General features: G+C 39.7%; 3 long non-coding RNA genes across 3 annotated transcripts; 1 reads left to right on the top strand and 2 right to left on the bottom strand.

Annotated features, from left to right (window-relative positions):
- Window positions 1-394: 394 nt before the first annotated feature.
- On the top strand, window positions 395-4,514 carry LOC145553890 (uncharacterized). The gene is made up of 4 exons (XR_014089933.1): window positions 395-1,644; window positions 3,571-3,833; window positions 4,075-4,323; window positions 4,410-4,514. It is a non-coding gene; the product is annotated as an uncharacterized LOC145553890 (long non-coding RNA).
- LOC145553891 (uncharacterized) lies at window positions 4,316-5,045 on the bottom strand. The gene is made up of 2 exons (XR_014089934.1): window positions 4,651-5,045; window positions 4,316-4,528 (listed from the first exon to the last, which is right to left on the bottom strand). It is a non-coding gene; the product is annotated as an uncharacterized LOC145553891 (long non-coding RNA).
- A 730-nt stretch (window positions 5,046-5,775) lies between these two features.
- LOC145553715 (uncharacterized) lies at window positions 5,776-10,477 on the bottom strand. Its single transcript, XR_014089749.1, has 3 exons — window positions 8,847-10,477; window positions 8,668-8,772; window positions 5,776-8,564 (listed from the first exon to the last, which is right to left on the bottom strand). It is a non-coding gene; the product is annotated as an uncharacterized LOC145553715 (long non-coding RNA).
- Window positions 10,478-26,694: the final 16,217 nt, after the last annotated feature.

Here is a 26,694-nt window from a genome sequence, read left to right as displayed (position 1 = left end):
GTGAATGTGCAAAGAACAATGAAGAGAGGTATATAAGCTATATAAAAGTAAAGTTATATAAGTAGGTGTGTGTGTGAGAGTGTATATGGATCATCACGAACCACACTCCATACCAGTAAGTGGCGGTAATGCTACTGAGTTTGTTGCCTACCGCCAATAAAAACCAAGAAGAAGAAGACTTCACAAGATGTACGAACAGTAGGTGATGTGGCAAAGTGTGATTTAGTCTGAGCTAAAGCTGGGGAACAATAGTCTGCTTGGGGGGGAGGAAAGGAAGGAAGGGAAAGAAGGGGGTGGGGGAAGAAGAAAGGGGAAGAGTGAGGCCGATCCCAGAGTCGTGAGTTCGATCCTACCAGTCGCCATATTCTTTCAAGTGTCTTTCCTTAAGTACTTTTTGAGTGAAGTGAATGATATTTTTTTCTAGTGTATGCTTAAAATTATTACCAATAATTCAGAATTGGAAGCAGCTAACATTTACTCACAGTAAAAGACCATAGACCTCATCGATTTCAAAGAACCAAATATTTATTCATCAACAATTAAGACGGTGAATTAAACATTTTTAGTTGGTCCAAAAACATTGTAGCATTTGGATGCAACACATTTCCATTGAAGTCTCCCATTTCTTTCTTCAACCAAGAAATGTGTGGTTTGCTGAAGGACTTGAAACCTTTTACACTATGGTTTGTTGAATTACTTGGTGTACACAATGACATCAATCAACCTAAAACAAACTAAATATCACTCTGTGAACTAAATAAAAAATAGTCAAAAACAACATAACGTTAATTATGTAAATATTAAATATTTAGCACAGATAGGATTTAAATATAATTACTAGATCATGTCAAATCTTTTTTCACGTTCCTGTCAATCCAAACAAACATGCAGTCAGTTTCTAGAGCAGTGTTTCTCAACCCTGGTCCTCAGCGCCCCCCTGTCCTGCATGTCTTAGGTATTTCCCTTCTGCCACACACCTGAATTGTATCTCTGGGTGATTAACAGGCTTCTGCACCACTTGATGGTCATGCAATCATTTGAATCAGCTGTTCTGGAATAGAGGTACATCTAAAACATGCAGAGCAGGGGCATTGAGGACCAGGGTTGAGAAACACTGTTCTAGAGTTTCTGACTCAGAACCTTTCATTCAGTGAAATGGACCTTACCAAGCTCCGCCCAGAAACGCCCCTCGAAAGTCCCACGTGACTTCATGTCTCACATTAACAGCCTGGCAGAGCTAATAGCTTCTATGGAGGAAGGTGGGAGGTTCCGTCTGAGCAGGTGGAATCTAAGTAGCTGATTGATGGTTAAAAAGTTGAAATCAAGAACTGAAAAAGGAGAAGATGAAGATAAAGAGTTAAGAATACCTCGGACTTCTGGAAGTCGGCGTCGGGGGAATGTTCAAGACTCTATCGGGAAATCCCGAGGACTGGTGAACGAACTTTGGACGAAGACTACGGCGGGTAGACACAGCTGTGCTGTGAGTGGACCAGAGTGGGGAAATGGTGAAAGAGACGGGAGTTCTGAAACATCGAATAGTGAAAGGATGAGTTCAAAAAGAGGAAATTCTTCAGCAACGGCAGGTGGAGAAAAGAAGGGAAGAGTAGTGAAAAGCTGGGATGAGTCTGAAGAGGAAATGGAGAGGTAAGTGAGAGAGTTCAAAGTGATTGTTAGAGTTAATGAGGAGATCAGTCCAGTTAAACTTTCTATGAGAGGCTCCAAGGGACAAAACCTACAAACTCTCTTTCACTGTGCGGTTTATGTTTGATTCATGTTTCTCTCCTGCGGCTTTAAAAATGTAAAACTTTGTGTTGATTTGCTAAAGGAAATCATATATCTGAAAATAAATTAATATGTGGGTAAAAAAATTCTGTAAACCACAAATGTTCTACCTTTATCAAAATTGCTGACATTTGACATGCAAAAAATCTTTCGGATTACATAAGCAATAATTCTTTCACTTCAGGATGACCAATTTTAACTGAGGTTGTACGTATGTGCTTTACAGGATTTTTTTGCCTACACAATATATCAAAAAAATTTCAGATACATAATGTCGTTTTGCAAATAAATTAACACAAAGTTTTAGCCTCTTATAGCCGCCGGAGAGAAACTTGACGTGTGAATCAAATATTAACCGGAAATCCACTTTTATTTTGAAAAGAGAGCGCCATAACTTGTGCTGTCGCGCACATTAAAATCAAGTGCAGGCTGGCTTTACTGCCATTTCCGAAGTGGCGGCTAGCTTTTTCCCACTGATAGATGGGGTTTCTGATGCTGGCTGTCGGCTTCAAAACTCTTCTGATATTGCTGACATTACTGTAGGAGCGCTAACGATGTCATTCTGTGAGTCGCTGCCGCTCAGCTATTTTCCTGTCCGCGAAAACCCGCCTACTCTGCCTGGGGTCCAATCAGAAACTGAAATTTTAAGTTAACTTCCGTTGCAATCAAACGATAGTGAATCAAAGAGAGTTTGATAGTGAATGAAAGAGAGTTTGTAGGTTTTGTCCCTTGGGGCCTCTCATAACTTTCCACGATTCTGAAGAATCAAGTGGGGGATATCACTAATGCAAAAGTACTAAGAGATGGAAACTTAATGGTAAGTTGTAATACAGAGGAACAAAAAGACAGAGCATGTAGGATGAGAGAAATGGGAAAATATAGAGTGTGGTACCAGAAGGAAGTAAATGGAGGAAGGGAGTGATTTGGGGGATCCCAGTGGAGGTGTCAGATGAGGAGAGCAAATCAAATCTCAAAGGAGGAAAAATAAAAAATGTAAGAAGGCTTCAGACCTTTAAAAATGGAGGAAAAAACCAACAGTGAAAGTATCCTGATAGAGTTTGATGAAGAAAAACTCCCAGAAAAAGTCTATTTAGGATATTTGTCCTACAATGTAAGAGAGTATGTCCCACGACCAATTAGATGTTTTAAATGTCAAATAGTTTTGGATGGATTATAAACGATGAGATAAGTAAGATGGGAATAAATCATTATTTAATTAGTCCTGTGGTGAGTATTCCCGATACTCCATCTTGGTTAAGTGGAAAACCTGAATTTGATTTAAGCTTATTGGAAAAAGGCAGACAAATAGAAAAAAAGAGGTGGAAAGGTATATAAATAAAGAACATGACGCCTATTGTTCTTGCAAGGCTGGATAAGTCGGACATTCATGGTTTTGAGGGTTCGAATGTGCCTAGGACTTTCACATGGTCCTTGGTTTTTTTAATTAATAAATCTGAAACGTTACTTGATTTTATACTTTAATCTACTTTATTTAAACCAGTAGTTCCCTAGTCTGGTCCTCATGTACCCCTCCACTGCATGTTTTAAGTGTCCTGCTTGCAAACAGCTTACTTAAATGATTAAAAGGCTTCTGCAGCACTTGTTGGGAACCACTGGTTTAGACTGTTATTTCTCTCTTTTTCTTCTGTGGCATGTTGGCCTTTTCCTTTGGTACAAATATGGATTATCCAGTCCGATCAACCAGAAGTTCCAGGAAATTCTTTGAGATAACAAAGAAATGACTGTGTATATATCTGTACCAATTTTTTTTATTTCTTATTTTTTAAGGAGACCCGGTGTGACTACAGAGGTTTTCCTGGATGGGAGGCAGTTGACAGCTTGGCAGAGAACCTTTTGAGCCCCAACAGAACAATAACTGCATTGTCAACAACAGAGGTAGAAAATGTCTTGCAGCTGTATTCTAACCTGCATGCTATGGACAAGCAGCCCCCCAAATACACCTTAAAAAACAAGAAGAGCACGTTACCAGGACCATGGAGGGCTTCCCGGAAACAAAGTGGCTCTGCACCTGGTCAGCAAGCAGCTGAAAGGTAACCTGTCTGATATTTGACACAATGGATAACTTGTTTGCATATTCACTCATGGAAGCCAAATACATTTTTTTTTTTTCTCAGCGTTGTAAAGTTTTAAGCTTAGGAGATTAATGTGGGTTTGCTGAGCTCATCAAAATGAGAAGTACTTTTCTACTGCACTTCATTGCTGCTCCAATCAAATCAGTGTTGATGAACTTTAGTGTTTTTCTACTATTTCAATGACCCGTTTGTCACACAGACTCTTCATGGCCAGGCTGCCCAGAAACCTGTGACTCAGAGTGTCTGAGTGCATTTGCCTTAAGCTGTTGAAAGAATATCGGCAAGCAAGAAACCGGCCAAAAGACACCAAGGGGAAGGTTTTACCCATCCCGCAGTCTATTGTTCAAACATACTGCCACATTAAACAACTGCTTGAGGACCCCCAGCCCATACAGGACGAGACCAACTTGTTGTTAGTCACCATCAACAATACCACTGTGTGTGCTTGGTAAGAAGTCCTTTATTTTCAACAGATATTGCACTTTAAAGATGGCTTGACTTTGAAAGGAAACAATTTCTGTTTTTATCTTTCAGGCTACATGAGCGGCAGAAGAGAACAGACAGGGACTCTCTTCTCCAAGGTGTGAAACTTCCTCCGAAGGTGTCCGTGGCTGACGCCTCCTTCCCAGAAGCGAGACGGCTCCCCTCCATTCCTGTGGAACACGGACATAAAAGCATGGAGTTTAAGGAACCTGAAAACAGTGAAGGCGAGGCACTGATCAGTCAACGGGTTGGTGGAAAAGCTGGCTTCACACAGCATTATCCTCCATCATACCAGGAAGGACACTTTTCACAGGCCCCAGTTCCTGCCAGCTTCTTGTATCCACAGACTGATCAGCCACCATCATCTGCTTGGTCCCACTGTGAGCAGAACCAGGTGCCACAAGCGCCATCCACTTCTTTGGGTTTCTGCTACGGTCCACCAGCTCCAGTTTTGACCTCATTTGGACAAGGACAATTCCTACCCAAACAACAGTCAAAAACATAACGTTAATTATGTAAATATTAAATATTTAGCACAGATAGGATTTAAATATAATTACTAGATCATGTCAAATCTTTTTTCACGTTCCTGTCGATCCAAACAAACATGCAGTCAGTTTCTAGAGTTTCTGACTCAGAACACGTAACCATCATGCGCCTGGCGGTCCTCCGTGCCGCCAGGCCTACTGTGCCTGATAGGTATTTTCCTAGAACCTACATAAAAGAACCACAGACAACGTATATGAATTTATGACTAAACTTCTGCAAGCAAAAGGAGAAGACTCTGTCAACTGCTTCTCAGAGCTGTTCACAGAGCGTTCTGCTTCTCTTTGGATACAGCTTGTCTTTTATTCTCAAACTTCAAAGAGGGAGGATAGGCAAGATAGACAGCAGAGGAAAAACAGCAAAGGTCGTAAAACATTTTACCTAAACAAAGCAAAGGTCGTAAAACAATTTAACATCTGGCCCCTGATCTGAGCCCGGTTCAAATCTCGGTCAAACTGTTTCACATGAAGATAACAGGCAGCTGTGACTTCCAGGTCAGTTCACACATACAGTTTAAACAAGAGAACACTTTAACCTGAATATGAACTAAAGTAATGACAAAATGATAATACCAAAAAATCTCTAACAATGCCATTGCTGATCACCTAGGACATCGACACACTTGAGGTCCATTACATTGAATAAAATGCCTCTTAATTTCTTCACGAACATCGCTAAGCAGCACACTGGGCAACTCGGAGTGGAACTTGGAGGAGAGGTGGATGTCAAGTCGGGATGCGGCATAGCTGCACCCCTCTACGGGACAGGGCTGTCCCCTGATGTTAACGCGCCCTGACCCGTAGTTGACTAGGATCCTCTCCTCCAAGTTCTCAACACCATGGTCCGTTTTTAGATGGCGAGCCAGTTTTGTTGTTCGGTGATGGCAGATGGGGCATCTATATGGAGACATTCTTGAAAAAGAATTTGATCAATCAATGACAAATGAAATCAATTTTTAATTGACAGAATTGTTTAATGTAGCCATTCTTTTACAGCAGCTGGATCAGGTTCTATTATCCCCTGTGCAGATATACTTCAAATATTTCACAGAAGTCTGAAAGAATTTGCATTTAGAAGGGGACAGTTTGAGACGAAAATTAGCAATGCGTTGGAGGACCCTCATTAACCCTTTTTGTGAGTATATTTGTGGTGCTGCGACTCTATTCTGCTGTCTGTGTCTGAGGAACTCCTGTCTCCCACCCCTCTACAGGACAGGGCTGTCCCCTGATGTTTACTCGCCCTGACCCGTAGTTGACGAGGATCCGCCTCTCCTCCAAGTTCTCAACACCATGAGCCGTTTTCAGATGGCGAGCCAGTTTGCAGGTTAGGCGTTGGCAGATGGGGCATCTTGGAGACATTCTTGTACAGCAGCTGGATCAGGTTCTATTATCCCCTGTGCAGATATACTTCAAATACTTCACAGAAGTCTGAAAGAATTTGCATTTAGAAGGGGACAGTTTGAGACCAAAATTAGCAATGCGTTGGAGGACCCTCATTAACCTCACCTCATGTTCTTCAACCCAGCTTGAAAATATGATATCATCTAAGAAGGCAACAACCTCCAACAATTTTTAATTGTTATCAACAAACATACTGTAAGTATTTGTTAAGCATAACAGTTATGTGTCACATCCAGGGTAGCTTGCTACCAAGTGAGCAGCTGGCGGGCTACCCTGGATGTGCTAGCCAGTCCACTTGGTAGCAAGCTATCGTGGAGCAAACGTTTGTTTCCACAGTTACAAATTCGAAGGTTTTCTGCTTTCAAAGTTACATTAACTCACCCATTGAATGGTTGAGGAAGGGGAAGAGTGAGGCCGATCCCAGAGTCGTGAGTTCGATCCTACCAGTCGCCATACTATGTTTTAGTGAAAAGATTTCGCACAATCAATGTTTAAGTGTTATGAAGTAATGACTGTTTGTTTGTGTTTTTGTATCTTGAACATTTTAAATGCTTTTTTGTACAGATGGTGTAGTACTGTAAAGTAAAACACAACACTTTGTAATAAAAGGCTTTCGTTTTAAAACTGATGAATTCCTTAATTTTTTTTATTCTACCAATATAGTCAAATTGATGTTAAATTATACTGTATGCTATATACAGTATATTTTAATGTCCGTAATCATACCCAGTGCTTATTTTCATTTTTCACAGCTAAACAATGACTGAAACTAAAATATTCTTTCAAGTGTCTTTCCTTAAGTACTTTTTGAGTGAAGTGAATATTTTTTTTCTAGTGTATGCTTAAAATTATTACCAATAATTCAGAATTGGAAGCAGCTAACATTTACTCACAGTAAAAGACCATAGACCTCATCGATTTCAAAGAACCAAATATTTATTCATCAACAATTAAGACGGTGAATTAAACATTTTTAGTTAGTCCAAAAACATTGTAGCATTTGGATGCAACACATTTCCATTGAAGTCTCCCATTTCTTTCTTAAACCAAGAAATGTGTGGTTTGCTGAAGGACTTGAAACCTTTTACACTATGGTTTGTTGAATTACTTGGTGTACACAATGACATCAATCAACCTAAAACAAAATAAATATCACTCTGTGAACTAAATAAAAACTATATGAAACAGTTTGTGAAGTTATTTAAAGTAAAGAAAACATTTATTTTTTTCTTTTTAATTTGTTCCAGTCACTGCTGGAACAAATTCAGCTCACTGGGAGGTGAAAGTGAGACTTTCATTAGAGGGACAGTAAATTTGCCCCCTATATTGGCTGTGTCCTGTTTCAGCTATTCTAAACTGCCCGCATTTTTTGCATGTGTTGTGCAAAACTTTGCGCGTCAGTTTTCGAGGTTCTCTACCAGGTTGAGCAGGGGCCACAGCAGAGTCCAGAGCAGGGGCCACAGCAGAGTCCAGAGCAGGGGCCACAGCATAAGCATGTGGAGGAGGGGTGGAGAGGCTCCACAAACTCTGTTGCTGTTGGGTAGTGAGGATAACGGATCCCTGTGGTGCCACTGGAGTAATTGCCACTAGCTGAGGCCTTTTGGGTGGGGCAGGGAGAAGCTGCCGCTGTCCTGATGGATTTGTCCCATCAGTGAATTGTAGCTTTTTTTTATTTTGACTGCCCCACAGTGTTGGATGGTAGCCTGTACGAATGCAGTGGCCCTGAATGTGGTACGCCGTAATGCGGACGTATATTTGCAGGCAGAAGTGGGTCAGCAGCAACAGAAAAGCGGCTGGGAAGGTTTAACCCTTGAAGTACCACAGCGGTTTCTTGCCTTTTGACCCTTCTGTTATGCCACTGAACCAGGGTGGTGTAGCTCACATCCACTAGCTGCAGGTTTGTCTGCCCCATCACGGCTCCATTTGCCAGAACGAGCTGCCTGATCTTCCTTTACTCTTGAAGGATTAAATCCCACCTGGAGACTGTGCCTGCCCCTCTTTTCTTTGGACTACGACGGATATTGCACAGCTGGACAAAGATGGTCTCCACCAGGCGGCAGCAGTCTGGCCATTGGGCAGATGGGGCTGGAGTGGTTAAAGCATGCCTCTTCACACTCTCAACCCCAGGAGTAAATTCCTGCCTCTTCTTGGGGGACCTAAACCTCCCAATGTTCAATTTCTCTTGATGCCTTGCAGCAAATACCACCCTCTGTTCATCAAACTCCAGCAGGTTCTGCCACAGAGCAACAATGCAGCTCACCTAAACAGGAAAATAAAACAATTATGCATGAGGACACAGCAATATGCAAGTGAGGTGAAAGGTGTGTGCATGTCTGCAGCAAGCAACAACGCATGTGACTCACCTCCTGGTTGGTCAGCACCAGTGAGGTTTTGCTCCTTAGCTCCACCAGATACTCAGCCAAGCTGTCAACTTTGTCCAGGCCTGGTACACCGACCTCATCTAAACCCTGAGAAAACAACAAAAGATTTTGAAGTTATATTTTATTTTTCTTCAATTCTACAGCTTACTAAGAATGCCCACCTCTGACAGGCTAGGTTCTGTCGGTTTTATCCTCGGGGAGTGCTGCCCTCGGAAAATAACGCGTTAGCCAATCTGTGACTTACTCGAGAAACACAAAAGGGTTGAGAGGGTCCACCATAGGAAAAAAAAGAGATGAAAAATGAGATAAGGTTGATCGCGATCTGTTCCTCTAAAGAGTAATAAGTGAAGTAATAAGTGAAATATGAGAAAAAAGAGAACATAGGAGCTGGAAAGCGTGGATCCATTTCTGTGTGTCTGTCAGGTGTGTGTGTGTCTGTCAGCTGTGTGTGTAAGCTTCTGCCGCTGAGCAGACCTTATGTGTTTAAATGTACTCTTTTCTGTTTATTGCAATGTGTTTTAAAACCATGGTCAACATTGGGAGATTATAATCTGTGGGAGGTTTTTGATTTTGTCTCCTGTGTTTGGTTTCTTTGCCGCCGTGCGAGCGAAACTGCAATAAAAAGAAAAAGAGAAAAGAGAGAAGAGGTGATTTCTGAGTCTAAATTTTGAGCCTAAACAGATATGATCCAAAGTGGGACACCAGGACATGGATTACGCTCAGTGAGCAAATAGAAGCACTAATAACTTATTTGGCAGAGCATGATGAATATCAAAATAAGAGAAAAACAAAAAAGGATAGAATACCTGGTGCAGAAGAAAGGAGGCGACTTGTTAAACAGACGGCCTTTGGGAAAATACCGGCTGGAAGGAATAAATGACGCTAAGGGAAAACTGGTTGAAACTAAAATAATCCTGCACAATTCACTATTTTCACATGTGGTAAAATTAACTGTATGAAAGATGAATTAAATTACATAACAAGCAAAATTATAAACAAAATAAAGTGACATCTAATGTGTTGAAGTTTTTGAGATTCGGCTTAGCTGTAGACAGGTTTAAATTTAAACTTAATGAAACTTGAAAAATTGAGATTTATAGCAGACTTGAACTTTATCATGGATTAATCAATATTTTTCTCTCTTATTATCAAAAACAAGATTTCTTTTCATTTGAAACTTGATCACCTTAAAATATCTAAAGAAGGAACAGAATTGGTAAATAAATATGAGTATGTGTTTGATTCAAAGGGTGATTATGAAACAGCTCTAGATTCAATTATGGCTCATTACATTGGTTACAACATATTCTTGTCTGAAAGACAATTAATGATTATAGATCTAGATAATTCAGTTACCTTACTTCAAAGTGGGAAATAATATGTTCGAAAAGGAGTAATCACATTTCAGCTTTGGTTTAAATCCAGACAGCATTTATTACGAGACTTTTCATTTAGTTTGACATGTTTTATTTTCTTTTCATTTTTATTGATATTGTTGTTTTTATTTTCTAATAACAAAACTAACTAACTAACTAACTAACTAACTAACTAACTAACTAACTGCTGCTTTCGAAACACATGCTTGTCTTGGTAGAAAGGCACAAATTGGACATGATGAAACGTTTAAAGTGGATATGATTGATTATGTAAAAACAAACTGATTGGACAACAACTGGCTCACAGCACTTTGTGCCTTAAATTTTGATTGAATTGATGCATAAATTCAAGTCCAACAGAACATTTGATTTGAAACGTAATGACATCTTACAGTACTGCACAATATTTGTCTACATTTTTTTTTATCCTCTGCCACAAAAGAAAAATCTGATCAATTTTTCTTTTGTCAGTTCAGAATAAACATTGACACGGCCTTTTAGGAAAGCAATCCAAATTCTGATCTGAACTCTTTAAAATAATAAAACTTTTGGCCTTTGCAGTACAGTTTCAGTTGGACATTTTAGAAATATGTACAGAAAAAGAATCTCTGAAAAATATTTCTGAGGACAATAGAAATGTTGTCAGAAATGTTTGTTTTCTATTTACATAAGAAAATAAAAAGGGGGAAATGGTAAAAGATAAACATAAAACATTTCTGATAAAACTTTACATTTAAAACATCTGATAGTCTACTTTCAATTCCAGATAGATGATTTGGAAAACTTGTGAAATCCTGTAAAATTTTAGTTTTGGAGAAAAGTAAATGCAAAATCGCTTTCAAATATTTAAATTATGTCAACAGGGGGTGGAGAAGAAAGAGACTCTTATTACTATTCGGTTTAAAGATATGGTTAATTATGAATGTATTCATTTAATATTGTTATATTGTGAGTTCATTTAATGAGCTCTTATACTGGGCCTTCCTGCATGACTGAAATACAGAGTTATAGAGAAGCTCTTACTAAATTAACAATTGGTTATATAAAATTGAATAGCTTCAATCAATATCTATGCCATGTTTATTTTCAGACTGATGAGTTTCCTGCATCTATTGAGGAATTCAAAGGTGCTAAACTCATGAATTAAGAGACAATACACAAAACTCCATTCTCTCCGGCTCACTGACAACCAGGAAGACATTTAATGCACATCTGCGGAATCACATATTACATTTTCATCATCTCATTTCATCGTCTCAGAATCCAAAATGTCTTGTCTTCTGCTTCTGGCTTCGAGCATTTATACCGCTTTCAGTCTGCTGTTGTGTATTGGAAACCATCTGACCAATGGCATTCTGAATCTTGCTTCTGGCTCTGTTTTACATTGAGTGTGTGTTGGAAGTTCCGAGAATTCTGGGCTGACCTCGTGGAAGTTAAATCTGCTCCCTCAGAGGACCATTAGTCAGATTGTTAGTTCTTATCTGTCCAAACAGAGACTCTGGCTGAGTCCCTTGCCTGCCAGGAATGTCTCGTACAACACCTTATTTGGTGTTGAACCAGCACAACATAACACATTCCTTTTCAGTAAAACATATCTTAATGTGAATTAACACAACTTTTAACTATTAACATAATTATATTCCTCAACATTCCCCCCTAAAATAAGTACACTTATTTTCTAGTTAATTCGTATGGCATTGCTCTCCCATGGTCATAGGTTTCATTGATATAGGATCGAAAAAACCCTTCATGACAATCCTTTCATCCGAGGGAAAAATTATCCTATGGCCCTCTAGGCAACCACCCTCAGGCACCAATGAAATCAATGACCATGGTACCCACAATAATTTCTGCTCAAACACCATCATAGGACAATCGGCTTGGTTTGAACCAAGTAGTAGTAAAGCTTGACTTCTCAGCAGCGATGTGGTGCAGCGTTGTGTAGTACAGTTCCTGTCCTCGGTCGCAGATGCAAATTGTTGTTCCGGTTTGATGTTTCCTTGATTTTATTACTCTGCCTTCTAACTGTCCCGGTTCAGGGCTCCAACAAATTCCCATGTCCATGAGTCTCTGAGTCCAACACACATAGGGTCCCTGAACCGCCAGTCACTCTGGTTGCCCTGAGAAGACAGGAAAACTGAGCAGTATCTTATAGTACAACATGTTCCAATTAAAGGTCTTCATTGCTTGCATGGAGAAATCCTTGATGCTCCTTATTGGATTCTAAAGTCCTATTAATAACTCACATGTGACCTGCGCATGATGACCTTCCATATACATTTCATTTAACATATTGTCCAAGTCATATTATTACCACCTCAACATTCCTCCCCACCATCACTCAGCGAAAGTTCATCATAAATCAGAATTGGACAACCTGTGACAATACAATAAGGGAATTTGATAAAAAGAAAACAGTTCACACAATATCCAATGTGGTTGAACCGAATCATGTCACTACAGAATCAAATTATCCATCTAGATGCATAATAATGACATCACCTTTGCAACCTAACGGTGTCAGTTCCCCCAGTTATCACAATCCGCTTGTCCTCTGTCCCATGGTTGTCCAGGAACCACGACTCCATCGAGAAGTAAAATAACAAAAGAAAAATATAAACACATCAATAAAAAAACCTTTCAAAACAACGTCACAGTAACAATCACAACCTTACGGAACATTTCATGAAGGATGTAACAATTATGAATTATCAATTCTCAACTCAAAGGATATTGTTGCTTCAACTCACTCAGCCAGTACCCAGATTCAGCCATTGTCCTTGGCAAACAGCCCTACTCTGATTGCAGTTCCTGAAACATAGTTCTGATGGGAACATACATCAAATGGGATTGAATTATGTATGGGATTATTTAAATTTATTGATCAGGGTTTTCATGCAAGAGAAAGAACAAGGAAAGAAGCAAAGGTAAACAGCGATAGAATCAGAAACCCCCTTATCCTCTGGAAGACCTCCATCTTCTCTCAAAGGATATAGAAACATTTAAGTTGTTTGTATGTATGTAGAAGCATAGTTTGTTCAGATATGCTGGGTACCTTTAGTTCAATCCAGCGCTGTGAAGCTTAACTATTCACATTATCACATGAGCCATCTCTACCACACAGTGCTTATGTAATGGCTAGGTATAAATTGTGAAAATACCCCCCATGACCATAACTACCCAACTATGGAAAAGGAAATTATCAATTGAAGTGTCCAAATCAATATCCATCAACTATTTAGTTTATTTTTAGTGCCACAACTGTCAATTATTGATAGTTCTCAATTTAGTTTTACAAATGTGATGAAACTTTTCCCTGTACATCTTATAACATAACTGTCATAAAATCTCTTCTCCTGATTCCACCTTCAATTCAACACTATGCTACTCATTTAGAATATAATATGTCCATTTATTTATTAAAGGCCATATAAGGAATTTGTCCTAAAAGTTGTACTTCAGCCTGTCAGCAGTTCGTTTCCTATTTGATCGCATACAGGTCTTATGTCAAACCCATTGATTTAAATTTAACTGGTTTGTGATTTGGAATTAAATAAGATTGTTGCAGTTTTATTCTACATTTGACTCTTTTACATAGTCTCTAACTTCAGTTGTCATGGTAGTTTTTATGCCATAGGTAAAAGAAGCTTTGACTTAAGTTTACTTCTTAAATTTTCAACCTAGTCTCTCAGCAAGCTTGTTGAATTTCGTTCCTCTGTGAAATGTTTTGCCTCCCCAGCTTAGAAAATGTTAACCCTTCTTAAACTCTCTGGATTTGCTTTTGTGCTGAAAAGGTGCTTGTGAATTAAAATTACATTACCTTGAGAACTTTAAATTAATTCCACTAGAGTAATCTTACCTAATTGCCAACCCATTTATTAAAAATTCTTCTATCTGAAGAAGAACTGTCATAATATTAAATGTACACTGTGTGTCAGAAGTGACTCCAATGTTTGTTCGGTCCAATAGCATAGGTTCAATAGAAAGCTGTTATATTGAGTTTTAATGACCAAACATCAGGAGAGATCTGTTCTAGGTCCCTGCGGTTCTGATGACCTAAATCAAGAATTAACATTATCCATATTTCACTTTGTGTTTCATCATACCGTCTCTCCAGATTTCACTCCTCCTGTTCTGGAGATATTTAGGTGTCTTCCACCAGGAGAAGGCGGCTAGAATAGGACAGATTTACAGCTTCTGAAACACAGATCTAAAAGCAGAAACAATTAGTGCTTTTGATTAGACAAAGCATGCAATCAAACCCTGGTCCTGTCTTTACTTTGCTATACTAAGGCTGAACCTGTTGTCCTGGTCGGAATATGAAACATTTCTTCTCCCATAATGTAATGCTGACAAAATGTTTGTAATTGACAAATATAGCAAAATCAGATTGATGCCAGATACAACTTATTCATAGTGAAAGAAACAAATTTATGACCAATCAAACAGAAACCCTTGATATTTTAACCTTAGAGTAAAATTTCAAGTTCTCTACATGAGTTCAAATAAAAATACAGAGAGAAAAATGAACTGAAGTGTACATTCTGTCTGTTGATGAAAGGGTACAAATGAAACACCTACTGCAGAGTTCAAATAAAATTATGAATTTCCAAAACAATTTCTGATTTATGTGTCTCTTAGCATTGTTTTGAGTATGATGTTTATGTAGTATTGCCATATTGAAGACTGAATATAGCTGGGTTTCTACCAATTGTTTTGTCTCTAACATCAACTGTTTAATGTAAAAACCCTATTGAGACACAGTTCCTAGAATTAAATATATTTTGGTCTAACCTTTAACCTGCTGACCCCCCTTGAAAGTAATCCTGGCTCTAAGATAGGAACTTCAACCTTGTCAGGTTCACTTGAGCTTTTTTTTTTTATTATTATTATTATCTGACTCCTTTACTATCCAGTTGTTTCTTCATTCTTTTTCCTTCACTCCTAAAGGAACACTATCTGTCTCCTATTTAGCAGAGTATAGTGTTATAAATTATTTAGTCATGGGAGAACTCATGACCTCCAATTTTGACAGAATATGTCAGTTTAGTTTAGAACAATTTAGACAAAGTGTTAACCAGCAACCTTGGAACTAGAATTGGGAGAAAAATTATTAGAATAAAAATAGCATTTACGCCCACTTGTGAAATTGATTCAATTTCCTCTCAATTATTTTTGATTCATTTCTATTGTTGGAATGCTCAAAGTGATAATCTATTAAATTAACTTCAAGATTGCCAAATTAAGGTTAAGGAAGGTTCAGAGGGTATTAATGAAGACTTATGTAATTAATTGGTAATTTTATGATATTCCTGATGGACAGTCTGTTGGCCTGGGTTGTATGATGGTTCTTGAGCTGCTGCTCCTTCGTCCAAGGCTGTCGTCAACCAGTGGAGACCGTTTCCTGTGCTCAGCCGTTGTTGTTGCTGGCCTGAGCATCACTCCTTGAGCAGGCGTTGTGCCAGTGCTCCATGGTCCACGCAGGTTTCTGCTGTGGAGAGGAGTTTTGGTTCTCCGTGTTGACATGCTGTGAGGAGCCAATGTCACCAGTCAGCAGCTTTATAGGCACTTTTCCTCCAGTGCCAAAGTTGTCAAAGTTGCCATATGCAACTCTATCATGGCCAACAGTTCCATCTCTTAGTGATGAGTGAGTAATATTGTAACTATTTGAGTTGTTGTATTCCACCTGTGATCAATTAATTGTTTTATTAAATTTTATTCACTGCCACACTTAATTTTGATCAATTATAATTGTTGCTTTGTCCGTGTCTTAATGTTCCAAACTGCAGAGGTCCCCATAACAAAACAATTCACCCTCATATTAACTATAATTTAAAAGCAGTGAGTAGTTTATTACAGAAAGTCTTATTTTTCTATCCAGAATATGTTTTCCATAACCTATTATTAGCTATTATTGCACTGATTATGTTGGAGCTGAAATACCATCTAAGGAGTTGTTTTTGCGAAAGGATTCTCTAGTTCAAACTGACCTAACTCCCTTCCTTCCAATTGTGTACAAAGTGCACAGACGGACTCGGAAGGAATGCGGTCTCGACGGATAGCATCAACAAGTTGGTCTATTTGGTACTTCTGAGAAGGAGCAGATGACTAGGTCTGTTGAAATCATGAGGTCTTATGTCCCTATTTGGACTCGTATTAAAGGTCGGCCAACAACCACTGTAGAAAAACAAGCTGAGAGTCTGTTGGCAGAAACAGCACCCTTTCCCTATTGGTTGAAAAAGACTGCTGAATTTGAGACTTAGGAGAGATTTTTTGGTATGTAACATTTATGTGTTGAACTGACAAAACTGATTCCGTGGGGGTAATAAATCTCTTGGCAGTCTATGGCCTAGCAGCAAGAACTACGTCTCTCTGTATTAATTTCCTTACTTATATATTTGAGAGTAGCCACCCTTCAATTCCTCAATAATTCACTGTGTTTCCTGTGTATATTAATGAGTAATGGTAATCATGAGCAACAAATTCCTAATAGTGTATGCTGTTCCATTAACTAATTTCTACGTAATCAACAGTCATTTGCCAGTTAGTTGTTTTAAATTGTTGATTGTATTTCTTATAATTAAGAATCTATATTCCGATTCACTCAAACTGAATGGGTAGGTGAGGGCCCTGTTTTTCTTTGGATCGCCCGTGATGCAGCTGGAGCTAAGCCCCCCTTCTTGCTTTCTCTGCTTTTCTCTCTCTGCCTGAGCTGCGTCCTGTGTGCAGCTGCTGGCCTGTTGCCTCGTGTGACGTAGAGGCGCAGAGACTGAAACACAATTCATAAGTCACATTACACTTTCACATGACAATTAACTCAACATAACAAACACTTTCGACTCATCCAAAATGCGAAAATATAAATGTACACATTTGGGTCTCATGATCATAAATCTTAAAAATAAAATAATTCTCTTTGCTCAATATACAGCTCAATATTCAGCATTTTTCACAGCTCAATATACAGCATCTTTCACATTCCGTACGCTTTATGCCCATTTTTCCCCAAAACCTTGATAATAATTATTGAAGTAGGAAACAATTTAGATCCACACATTTGACTCTGTCGACCCAGTACTCATACAGGTTTGAAATGATCAATTGCAGAATCTTAAAGGTGTCCTGCCAACCTGCTCTACAGTCCGGACTTTTGAGTACTGCGAAATCAGGCCTGTGTGGATGACTAAAGGCCTTGAAACATATTTAAAATTGTAGTTTCATGTGGATCCGTCAAAGTGAAATTGAAATTGTACCTCAGCAATATAACCAACTATACAGGTTTGTACAGATATTTGTAAGTGTATTTGTATTTGTATTTGTAAGTGTGTACTTATGACAACAAATCAACACTTAGACAGACGACATGGAAACAATATCATAAATAATCTCGCTCACACTCATCCCACTGCTTCGCACATATAATCATGGTCGTGGCAGGGTGTGTGTGTGTGTGTGTGTGTGTGTGTAAGGTTATGGCACACGCTCCAGCAAGAGAGCGAGCAAAAATTCCAATCGTCGGCTGCTCTCAGGCTGCCTTATTTTTATTCCTGAGATGGAGACAGAGCGAGGCAGTGCATTTCTGTCTTAGTTTGTATATGCGTTGCCTGTCCTAATTATGCTCTGCTTAAGTTTAACCCTTCATGGAGATAGTTGAGTCTCACAACCCGCTATTCATGCAGCCAAGCCAAAGCATGCACATGTCTACCATATTCATGCATCACACACTAACTGCAGGCGATCACACACTCAAACTTGTTCTGCTGATATATGTCAAGCGAAGCTCTTAGTGCTTAGAGTCAAAACATGCAAACATCATATGCAGCCACATTTCATCAAACACTCATCCAGACATACATATTTTCATACATATATTCAATATACACCCATCGCACACACATCCACATCATTCACATAGGCCTAATCTCACACACATCCACATAATTTAGTCTCATGGAAGTTTAGTTCATTCCCTAATTTGTGTATGTACATTATTGAAAATTTTTCTTCTTTTTGAACAATTGATTAAATCATTACTTCAAGTTTTGTTTATTTGAGTTAACTCAGAGATCTCAGATTTCACTGCAGCTTAGGCCATTTATTCATTTATTTATTTATTTTTATTTCTCCCTGCCTTCCATTCTTCCCCGGGGAATTAGTTAATATGAGCTCAATTTGTTAGCATGCTCGTTTATGAAAGGTATATAAATGTAGTTTGCTTGTGATCCAGCCACTGTCCAAGTTTTGTGTGCACACATTTAATTAGATTAGAACTTAAGTTAGCTAACAGAAATACTTTAACTCCTCACCAAAATCTCAAACAAAAATTAAAGAACAATCACTGCAGTTTAACTCACAAAATAATCTGTAAAAACTCTATTTTATTCACTTGAACTTCTCATTTTTCATTTTTCAACTTCAGGCCTACTCATTCTTACATGGAGGATTTTACAGCTTCTCTTCCACCAAACGGCTTTTGCTCTGTCATGAATGGAAAATAGGCTTTTTGGTCACTCCATGGAGGGAAAAAACACACGCTCCTCCGCTACGGAAAACTCACCGTCTCTCTCTCCCGAGAGACACGATGGCTTTCACACAGCAGAATAAACGTCCCTCCTGGCCTCTTATTATTTCTATAGCGCTTTTCACAGAGATCCCAATCTCTCTTCGCAGATTCAGCTGGCTTAGTATTAACTCACGGCCTCTTGCCGTACTTTTGAACTCATGGCTTCTTGCCATACTATTAACTCACGGCCTCCTGCCGTATCTAACAAATCGTGATATATTATTAATTAGTCAGCTCGCGAAAGTGCCTGCTCAGAAGAGCTACACCAGGCTTGCTGATATGTGGTAACTTATAACGTGGAATAAAATTCCTAAATGTTACCATCGCCAAACGGGCGGTGCCAGACTGACTAAGGTGCTTATTTTTTAGGTTGTCTGTGTTTCCAAAATGTACTAGATACCTATGAGTCTAACGTTTTGTGACAACCCCACCTTGCGCAAGGTTCTGTTTGTCAATGAGCAGGAAAGAACTTCATTTCTTTTTAGCTCTTCAAACTGGCAGCAGACAGGAAACCACTCTACAATTTAATAAGTAAGAGATAAGAGATAAATTCTCACCTCTTTTTGTGTCTGGGCCCGCGGTTCTGTTCTGCAGCCAGTCCGAAGAGTCACCTTCCATCCTCCTTAACTTGAATCAGTTCAATCGGCACGTCGGGGTCACCACTTTATGGAGGAATTCAAAGGTGCTAAACTCATGAATTAAGAGACGATACACAAAACTCCATTCTCTCCGGCTCACTGACAACCAGGAAGACATTTAATGCACATCTGCGGAATCACATATTACATTTTCATCATCTCATTTCATCGTCTCAGAATCCAAAATGTCTTGTCTTCTACTTCTGGCTTCGAGCATTTATACCGCTTTCAGTCTGCTGTTGTGTATTGGAAACCATCTGACCAATGGCATTCTGAATCTTGCTTCTGGCTCTGTTTTACATTGAGTGTGTGTTGGAAGTTCCGAGAATTCTGGGCCGACCTCGTGGAAGTTAAATCTGCTCCCTCAGGAGGACCATTAGTCAGATTGTTAGTTCTTATCTGTCCAAACAGAGACTCTGGCTGAGTCCCTTGCCTGCTAGGATGTCTCGTACAACACCTTATTTGGTGTTGAACCAGCACAACATAACACATTCCTTTTCAGTAAAACATATCTTAATGTGAATTAACACAACTTTTAACTATTAACATAATTATATTCCTCAACATTTACAGCACATTCATGGTCTACTGTCTTTGCACTCTGACCTCTGCTGTTTGACCCCCAGGATAAGTTTAACGGTACAAGTGAAGGCTCGATGCAGCAGGGTGTTAGAACCCTCTGCAGGTTACAGAAATATTTTGTTTGCCTGAATGATTATAACTGATTGTCCAACATCTGGCTAATGTGTTTTTCTCCTCCAGCATGACAACGATTGAAAAAGGATAAAAGTACGGTAAAAATTGTTAATTTCCTGATTTACAAAAGCACAACCAGCCACACTTCAAATACAAAAAAGGATCGTCTAAAATCTATTTGGCTCAAATTACAGTGGCTACAAATATGAGGACTAGTATCTCAAGTTTTGATTTAAGTTTATTTGAATCCATTTCAAATCTTAGGAAAAATACTCTTTTTTTTTCTTTTTTTGTTTTAACTATTCGAATGAGTTTCCAAAGTAATACTGAATATTCTGAATTGTATACATTAAAATTAACAATGATGTCATGTGTCAAATAGATTTCTACAAAATAGAGTTGTTTAAAACAGGGAATAAATTGTTTGCTTCTCTCTGGCTATAAATAAAAATAATCTTTTTAACCAAGTCATGCAGAAAGGTCTAACCTGAAAATTATATAATTTAATAAATCTAGTTGTATCAAATTTATCCCCAAAACTGCCAAAAACATTGATAATGAAAATACATTAAGAAATTGTATTCAAGCCTCAGTGCTACATGAAGCTCATTTTGAACCAATGCAAGTTAAAAACTATATACACTGCTCAAAAAAATAAAGGGAACACTTTAACATTTAAGTGAACACTGAAGTTCACTTAAACAATCTTGCACCGACCCCATCAGCAAAGTGGTCCAGTAGCCCGACTCCCCGGTTCGAGGTCCACATGCTGAAGAGTAGAGAACCCTTCATGTACAAAAAAAAAGTCTTGGAAAGGAAGGCACTTAGTTTACTTTGAGACTTTTTTGGCAGACAGCCGTATGCGACCACTGACGCCTGCTGGGACATTGCCGCGATTTCCACAGCACGAAATGACGCGGATGTGTCCCCACCACAGACCTGCTGGGAGAGGAATGCCACTTACCCAACACGACACAATGCTACCGGATTGTTGCCATTTTAAATGATAAGAGTTTTGATTTTGACACATTTTTTTATTTATAAATAAAGTGCAAAAAAAGGACATGGTAAGTACATGTATTAAAAAAAACACAAAAAGACTCAAAATACAAGTGCAAAAAAGGAAATGCAAGTACTTGTATGAAAAAATAAAACGCACACAAAGACTCGATGGACTATAATAAAGTGCAAAATATTAAAGAAAATAAGGTGCAAAAACGTAAAAAAAAAAAAAGACTTCAAACCTAATAAGTGGAATAGAAAAAAAAAGTGCAGGGGAAATTCACATGACAAAAAAAAACAAATGGTTACAAAAGCCACTCGTATAAAGTTCAAGGAAGTTCTACTTCCTTAAAATAGAACTTCAAGGTGCTCTTCCGCCTCCTGTCTACCGTCGTCGCTGACGCTGGACAAAAAAAGTTCTAACGGACTGCAGTCATCGGACAGGAGGAGGGGACATGAGTTTTGCGGCAGGTCCCTCCTGGACGGCGGGCTCTGGAGCAGAGGCAGGTCCCTCCTGGACCCATGGCTCTGTGGGTACCTCCCAGGGCTCCAAGCTCTCAGTCACCCTGGTGGTAGTTTCTGAACCACGTCTGGTATTGACTCGTTCCCTTCTGGTAGTCTGGCTGCCATTCTTCGCTGGGAGACGGCCGCCAACAGGGAGAGGCGGGTCCTGCGGGGACCATTCCCCAGCAGGACCCTCGGCTCCCTAATGGCTACCGTCTCCCAGCGCTCACGCCCGCTGGGATACCGCCTCCATCAGGGAGCGGCGGGTCCTGCCGGGACCATTCCCCAGCAGGACCCACCGCTCCCGGATGTCAGCCACTCAACCAGCGGGGAATGGCAGCCAGACTACCGGAAGGGAAGGAGTCAATACCAGAAGCAGGTCAGTCCTGCAGGAAAGGAGAACACAGGTAGGTCATTGAATGTGGTCATCGATTTTTACATACCTGCTCCAAGATTCTGATCCACTGCTTGAAGTTGTGGTTCAAGTCCTTCAGCTGCATAGTGGGCCAACTTGCATCCACAAGTCTCACCTGGGAGTGGGCTTTGAGGGGAGGTGGACCTCCAGGCGCATGATGGTTACGTGCCTCTTAACGTTTTGACAAACATCGCTTAGCAGCACACTGGGCAACTCTGAATGGAACTTGGAGAGGTGGACGTCAAGGCGAGATGCGGCATAGCCACACCCCTCTACGGGACAGGGCTGTCCCCTTATATTTATTCGCCCTGACCCGTAGTTTACTGGAATCCTCTCCCAAGTTCTTAACACGAATCTGTCAATGACAAATGAAATCAATTTTTAATTATCAACATACATACGGTAAGTATTTGTTAAGCATAACAGTTATGTGTCACATCCAGGGTAGCTTGCTACCAAGTGAGCAGCTGGCGGGCTAGCTGGCGCTAGCCAGCACGGTAGCGCCCATCTTCCAGCAGGGGCCGCTGCTGGGAGATGGGCGCTACCGTGCTGACTAGGCTCGCTCTACCAAGCTACCCTGAAGAAGACGGTTAAAATTTCCAAGACTTTCTGCTTACATTAACTGAGCAATTACATGGATAAGCATCTCACGGTTAAATAAAATTCAAAACTAATCGGCAAGTATCATATGGAACCGTGTAGAAACACCTGTTGGCTCCACCGTAGCTTGCTACCACGTGCGCAGCTAGCTAGCGTGTTTTCTGCTGTCAAAGTGATATTAACTCACCCATTGAATGGTAAAGTTGCACATTAAACCCGCTTCAATTCTAAACATCACATTTTACATTAAATAAAACTTACCCTGTTTGTGGGACCGCGTCTGTGTCTCTCCTGCTGTCTGTCTGCTCTGAGAAACTCCTGTTCCTCTCCCACCTGTTTTCAATTAACAGCTAATTTAATTGGACACAGGTGCGTGCCACGCAGGAAGTAGGAGGGACTTCACCTGCTCTCTCTCGGAGACTTCACAAGCTGAACGAACAGTAAGTGACGTGGCAAAAGCGGCCGAGTGCTTTAGAGCAGTGGTCCCCAACCTTTTTATTACCGCGGACCGGTCAAGACTTGGAAAATGTTGCTGCGGCCCAGGAGGGGGCGAACCGTCAGATAAGGCGGTGTTGGTGTTCCCGCTACAGCCTGAAAATACCCAATTTGGGTTGTCTTGGACATTTTATCGCAGCCTGTGGGGTTTTCCCTGACTGGGAACGAGAATACGACCTGCTGAATGTGACAGGTAGCCAGGGGCGGATCTAGAAAAATATTTATGGGGTGGCAAGATGGTGGCAGGGACTTTTTCAGGGGTGGCAGCATATATATATATATATATATATATATATATATATATATATATATACTGCTCAAAAAAATAAAGAGAACACTTCAGTGTTCACTTAAATGTTAAAGTGTTCCCTTTATTTTTTTGAGCAGTGTACATAGTTTTTAACTTGCATTGTTTCAAAATGAGCTTCATGTAGCACTGAGGCTTAAATACAATTTCTTAATGTATTATAATTAATTATTTTCACATCTTTTGTACTCCTGCTAATTGATATGCATATCAATTGACATGCATTGTGTCCAGAAAACCATTTTATCCCAACACAGGACAAGGAGAAATCTGTCACAAAAATATTAGTAGTGCCATCATTTGTTCTGATTAGAAAACTGATGTTTGATAAATTCTCCATGATACAAATCTATAAACAGTTTAGTTTCTGTTAGTTCTGTCAAGATGCAAGAAAGGGCGAATATCTACTTATATAGGTCAATGGTTTTATTTTAAATATGCTGTAGGAGCCGTAGTTTGACAACTGTTATAAATATCACCATGTTTTGAGAACACAGGGGATTAGCTCAGTTTTTGTCGCTTGTTTTTAGGAATTGCAGCGGCTGCAGTGGCGCCACAATAAAGGTACATACAATAAAGCTGATAAACAGGTGAAGAACCAAACAGAACCACTTCTGACTGTTCGCAAAGCCAAACATCCAATAAAAGTTCCACCAAGCCACTACTAAGGCACTGGGGTCATGATTCTAGACACGGGCAAAACAAGGTTCAATGTCCAAACTTATTGATTGTTCTTGGTGATTTATTTTCCTCTTTCACCAAACAATTACAGACATCAAACTTTCATTTGTTCTCATGCTACCGCTCTTAAAAACCATCAGCCCCAAACCCAAATGCCTGCTGGTCCTTCTCCAGGCTCCTGCACTTATCTATGTGGACTGACCCAGATTACTTCCTGTCTACATTTAGAAAATAAATAAGAAAATAATAAATAACATCAACAATTATCAACCTACAAATAAACTCTGTAAATAATACAAAAAATAGAAATTTAAGAATAAAGTAACAAAATTGAAATGGATAAAGAAATAAAGAAAAAATAGCTCCAACAACTTTTATTCTGCCTTTTCTCGCTCTGTGTCGCTTTACACGGACCCGTTGCCATGGCAACCGACAGACACCAGCTCAACGGGCACATAGAGCAGAGATTACCGATCAGGGGAATCAACACCAAAGAACAAACATTTCCCACACAAAAGAGTAGCAAAAACAATAAAACAGAGCATCCAGTCTGTTACACTATGCTGTCAGACTTAATGTCTATATTTGGATTATTAATAAGTTTTCGCCTGAGCACAGCGGCGGTTGATTAGCTGATTTAAACAGCTGCTCTACTGATGACGTGGTGGGCGGGTTGACCTGTTTTAGTACCAACGGAACCAAAACACACTGAACTGCGCAGCACATGTTAAGGTTATCAAAGTCAGTAGCAGGCTAACAGTTAGGCTAGCATAACTGACCCACTGCTCACTTGTTCAATCTTTTCTTTAAATTAAAAGTTTTCCTCACCTGTGAAATCTGAAGCCCTTATTACCATTATCTATGGCTGAATTAACTACTAAACATTGCGTCCATTGTTCTGATTCTTTGCGTGATTGTAGTATTTTCCTGACCACCAATATTCCTGACTCAATGGACAGCAATGGCGCATCATGTGTGACTTACGATAAATCACATAATGTCCAGTCCAGTAACATATACATCTATCAATGCTGCTGCCTCCCGCTCTGTCCTTCTCTCGCACTTCCCGCTACTTAGCAGTGGGTGTCAGGTTACATTGTGTTGCATTCAATGTTGTCGGGGAAAAAAGAGTTTCATGCGCTTAATGTCCGATTTATCATAACTATTTATTAAATTCATTGTCGCTAGCTGGGGTGGCAACAGGGGTGGCGAGGCTCTCGTTTGGGGTGGCAACTGCCACCCCTGTTGCCACCCGCTAGATCCGCCCCTGCAGGTAGCCAATCAGGAAGCGCGGTGACGTAAGAACAGAGGGGGATCCCTAACAGCGGACATATCGACATATCGCGCAACTGAGAGTCCGGTGGATATCGGAGATATGTGGAAATGTTTATTATTATATGTAAAGGTCCTTATTATATATGTTTATGTTTATTCAGTTAAAAATGTTAACTATGAAAAAACAGTCACCTCCAAATCATAGTGCATTATTAGAGCGGCTGCTCCCGTCGTCTTTTATCCACCGCCTTTTCTTTTTGTTACGTCTTTTATCTCTTAAAATGACTCAACAAACTGTCACTATTGCTTCTACATCGTCATCCGTGTTTGGTTATTCTAAATCCCCGTATGCTATGTTGGGAGTTTTGTGGATTTTCTTCTGGAATCGGGATGTTTGTGACTGGAATCGGTTCGTGTGGTGTGTTGCTCCTGCCATGTGGCTGGAGACAAGAACCGATCGAACCTATAGTATTTTTATCAGCTCTGTGGTCACAGAGGTTTGGAGAATCGGCCGACAATCATAGGCGTAGGAAGCGGGTGAGGGGGGGACGGGGGGGACATGTCCCCCGAAATATTGGAGAGAGACAGAGACACATTCGTCCCCCCCAATAATTTCACCGCAGTTGCGAAGAATTTTAAAATCTTCCACTCGCATGCTTTTATTTTGAAGGCGCACAACAGCGCATTCAGCAGAGCGCTTCCTCCCCCTCCCCCCTCTGAACGGCTCAGAGTAAAGGCAGCAGCAGACGGAGTCAGAAACTCCGTTTGAATGAAGTAAACTGTCTGTCAGGAATGTTGCCATGAATATCGCTCGTTTATAACATCTTGTTGTCAGTTTACTTTTATATATAGAACTAAATCTTTTTGGTTAAGCGGTTTTAATTCTGGAATAGTCACATGTTCAAAATGTTACTGCTTAAAAGTTAGCTAGTCTAGTCACAATGATTTAGAATGAGACTGAAACAGCAGCAAAATTAGCCTTTTTATTATTTAAAGTGAGCAACACCTGATCATACTCGACCACTTAACATGTATTTATATTGTATTATATTATATTATTTAGATATTTAGGAGAACAGCAGAGCTAGAATGATGTTGAAGAAAGGTGATGAAGCTCTGGCGAGGTCTTCATCTAGTTTATTGAAATATGTATTAACTGTTTTTAATTTTTAAATAAACTAAACTATTTTATTATGAGAGGAGCAGGTCAGGGAAGACATAGGAGAGCCAGGTGGAGTTTCAGAGTGTGAAGATATAAAAATTATATTAATTTCAATAAAACCAGAAAGGAGAACAGATGAAGACTGATGTCAGGTTGATTTCTTTCAATGTTTCAATTTTTGTTTTCATTATTTCCACACTATAAGGGTAATGGTTAGGAGACGATAAGAAAAGTGCTGGAGGAGAGGTTTAAAAATAAATTTGTGAAAATTTTTGCTACACAGTAAATAGAGTTG

The sequence above is a fragment of the Poecilia reticulata genome, chromosome 11, assembly GCF_904066995.2.
Source record: "Poecilia reticulata chromosome 11, P_reticulata-male-v2, whole genome shotgun sequence".
In the NCBI taxonomy this organism is placed as follows: Eukaryota; Metazoa; Chordata; class Actinopteri; order Cyprinodontiformes; family Poeciliidae; genus Poecilia; species Poecilia reticulata.
This window is presented reverse-complemented; position numbering and strand designations above follow the sequence as displayed.